This window comes from Sus scrofa, chromosome X (assembly GCF_000003025.6).
Source record: "Sus scrofa isolate TJ Tabasco breed Duroc chromosome X, Sscrofa11.1, whole genome shotgun sequence".
Classification (NCBI taxonomy): Eukaryota; Metazoa; Chordata; class Mammalia; order Artiodactyla; family Suidae; genus Sus; species Sus scrofa.
Window position 1 is genome coordinate 98580150 of NC_010461.5, and position 3908 is coordinate 98584057.

Genomic DNA, 3908 nt, shown 5'->3' on the forward strand with positions numbered 1-3908 from the left:
CCATCAAAATAAAATCAAAGAGAAAGCAAAACGTTTCCTTAGAATTCTAAAGGCTGTAAATTCTAACATTTACAATATACACATTGAACTTAAAAGGATGGACCTCCAAGTTGAATTTTTATTTATTTATTTATTTGCCTTTCGTCTTTTTAGGGCCACACCCGCGGCATATCATACGGAAGTTCCCAGGCTAGGGGTCCAATCGGCCGGCCTACGCCACAGCCACAGCCATGCCAGATCCCAGCCACGTCTGCGACCTACACCACAGCTCACGGCAACACCGGATCCTTAACCCACTGAGCGAGGCCAGGGATCGAGCTTGCAATTTCATGGTTCCTAGTCGGATTCGTTGATACATGGCAACATGTATAGAACCACACTACTTGCTACCCATAATTTTTTTTAAATTAAAAAAAACATTTTTTAGACACACCCACAGCATGTGGAAGTTCCCAGGGCTAGGGATCAAATTCAAGCCAGAGCTGCAACCTATACCACAGCTGCAGCAATGCCAGATCCTTAATCCACTGAGCTGGGTGGGTCAGAAATCAAACTGGCACCTCAGCAGTGATGTGAGCCATTGCAGAGACAATGCCACTCCTGAACCCACTGCACCACAGCAGGAACCCCACTCTATTAGTAATCTTGAAGTGCCTCTCTCAGAGGCTCTATGAGGTAGAGTTGTGGAATATATTCAGCAAAGAAGACAAGACAGGTTCTATTGAAAACCCCTTCCCCAGTCCCACAAGTTCAAGGTAAGGCCATATTTTGACTGAATCAAAACCATTAACTTTTTTTTTTTTTTGCTTTTTAGGGCTGCACCCATGGCATGTGGAAGTTTCCAGGCTAGGGGTTGAATTGGAGCTACAGCTGCCGGCCTACACCACAGCTCACTGCAATGCCAGATCCTTAACCCACTGAGTAAGGCCAGAGATGGAACCCGCAACCTCGTGGTTCCTAGTGGATTCGTTTCCACTGTGCCACAATGGGAACTCTGAAAGCCATTGCACATTTAACAATCAGAAAATGAAACCCTGTTACTCAGGAACTATGGAGAGATCCAAAGTTCAAGTCCTTCTCCCACCCAAAATGTCTGTTATGTAAAAAGGAATGTACTGTCATTTAATCCAATCACATAACATTTGCGAATTAAGTTGAATTATAAGGAATTTAAAGGAATTTGCAGACAATGGATATCTTTTCCTTGGCCCATATCCTTGAGGTATAATTTGCTCAGAATGGAATCAACTTCAACATTAAGTTTATCAGTGCAGACAGACATATGCCAAAAGTACATTTATTATGAAGCTCTTATATTCGATTTCCATATTTTCAGTGTTTTCTTGAATTTTCATAACCACATAGCTCCTCGTATTTGAAGTGTCTGCTTTAAATTTTCTAATGCTTTCTTAATAGGGCACTTGGTTAATTTGCAGACCTATGAGATAATGAGTCCCATTGATAATTCAAGAAACAAGAATTTTTTTTTTAGTTTTTTAAATTTTTTTGCTTTTTAGGGCCGCACCTGCGGTATATGGAGGTTCCCAGGCTAGGGGTCCAATTTGAGCTACAGCTGCCGGCCTACACCACAGCCACAGCAACATCAGATCTGAGCTGTGTCTGTGACCTACACCACAGCTCACAGCAACTCCGGATCCTTAACCCACTGAGCAAGGGCAGGGATGGAATCTGCAACCTCATGGTTCCTAGTCGTATTCGCTTCCACTGTGCCACGACGGGAACTCCAAGAAACAGGAATTTGAGGAACTTAGACTATACAAATCAATCCAAGCTCTTAAGACTGAGAACATGGAATAAAAATGAAGTTATCCATAGTGATACAGATTGTATAGTCTTTATTATATTTTGATTCACCAATCTAAAAAAAATCACACATATCAGATCAAACTGGAGTAATCATAGTATGCTTTATTTCGTAGGTATTAATTAGTTCACTATATTGATATATCCAAAACTTTAGGTAGCGGCAAGCATCAGTTCTTCCAAAGCAGTTTATGTGAAAACAATTCTTTATATTCATGAGTTCAAAGTCCATCTGATCCATTGTTCTATTGACATAAAAATGAACTCAGTGGGCAAAGCTAACTGAACACTCAGTTCATAGATTTTGGGCTTCCTGTATTTTATTGCAGTTGAAGTAGCTTTTGTTTTAACCCTCTGTTAATGTTTCATATTTTAATTAATCTTAATTCTTAAAAAAGAATCAAACATATGTTTGCTAATTACCTAAGATAAAACCATGATACTCAGTGAAGAATTAGTCTCCTACCCAAAAGGTAGAAAACTTTTAAATGAACCCATAATTTTGAATGTATCTGAATTTTCCAATCCATACGCCTTGTAGCAAGGTCACAAACTGACTTAAATAATCTGGCTTTCAGACCATCATCTCAAAAATACTTACTGAAACGAAACCACTGTTTCTTTATAGTGCCATTATTTTGACCAAATAACAAATAAACAATTGTTTTCAAAGTAGAACACTTTAAAAAGAAAATATTCTTATTCACAAGCAAATAGAGGAGAGCTTAAGTCTGCAAATCAGAGAGTTCTAAGGAAAGTGCAATTGAGAAATCTGACTTTCTGCTCCAGTTTGGAATATATGCTTTTGAGATGCACATATAAAGACAGTAAAGAAAAATGTTGCTGAATTTTCTTTTTTTTTAAGAGAAAATTTTCCAATTCCGATTATTGGCAAGGAGCTCTGACATGAGTTAATGGCAGCAATACAGTGGTGAGCATCTGCATTTCACTGAGAGGTAGACGGGGACTTAATCCTTGGATTTAATAAATTAAGGTTTAAGCTTAATTTCTTTTTTTTTTTTTTTTTGTCTTTTTAGCTATTTCTTGGGCCGCTTCCGCGGCATATGGAAATTCCCAGGCTAGGGGTCGAATCAGAGCTGTAGCCACCAGCCTACGCCACTGCCACAGCAACGCAGGATCCGAGCCACGTCTGCAACCTACACCACAGCTCACGGCAACGCTGGACTGGATCGTTAACCCACTGAGCAAGGGCAGGGACCGAACCCGCAACCTCATGGTTCCTAGTGGGATTCGTTAACCACTGCGCCACGACGGGAACTCCTAATTTCTTAATCTAAGGACTATTTTTAAAGTGAAGGCAGATCTTTGGAAACTTCTGTTTTTTAGTTATATAGAGATGAAACAGCTTGATAAAATAAACATCTGCCTTATGCTAATAACAGGTGTGCAAAGCAGCCATTTGGACATTAGAGAAATACAACACTGTGCTTCCGAATCAAAGAACAAATTCTATAGCCTAGCCAGTCAAGCAGACACTGGGATGAGTGGTCTTTAGTACCTTACTCCAGCAGCCAGAGCCATTTAGAGGTCCCTACAGAGATATAAGTCTACATCAACAAATTGGCAGAATAATCCTGGTCCAGCTTGGGCCAGCCAGCCATCTGACTGATGACACTTCAGGGCTCACTAGCCTCTAGAGTTACGCACTTGCTGCTGTGAGAAAAAAGAAACCAATACATTAAAAATATCAATTAGGAGTTCCGCTGTGGCTCAGCGACAACAACAAACCCTGGCTTTGCTCAGTGGGTTAAGGATCCAGCATTGTTGCAAACTGCAGCGTAGGTCAAGGATGCAGCTGGGATCCTGCATTGCTTTGGCATAGGTGGGCAGCTGCAGCTCTGATTCCACCCCTAGCCTGAAAACTTCTATATGCTGTGGGTGAGGCCCTAAAAAGACAAAAAAATTATAAAAATATCAATTAGAACTTATTCATACAGAGGATAAGAGCATACAGGAGGCACACAAAATAGAGAAACTTTGTTTTTTTAGTGGAGGATGAATGAACTTTCTGAACAAATTAAGGCTCTAAGGAAAAAAAACATTCTAAATCATAACGCTAAAAA

At 40.1% G+C, this 3908-nt stretch overlaps 1 gene across 1 annotated transcript; it reads right to left on the reverse strand.

Annotated features, from left to right (window-relative positions):
- Positions 1853-2853, reverse strand: ADH4 (alcohol dehydrogenase 4; the record flags this gene model as incomplete). Its single annotated transcript, NM_001315670.1, is given in 1 exon segment — positions 1853-2853. The product of NM_001315670.1 is annotated as an alcohol dehydrogenase 4 (class II), pi polypeptide (mRNA).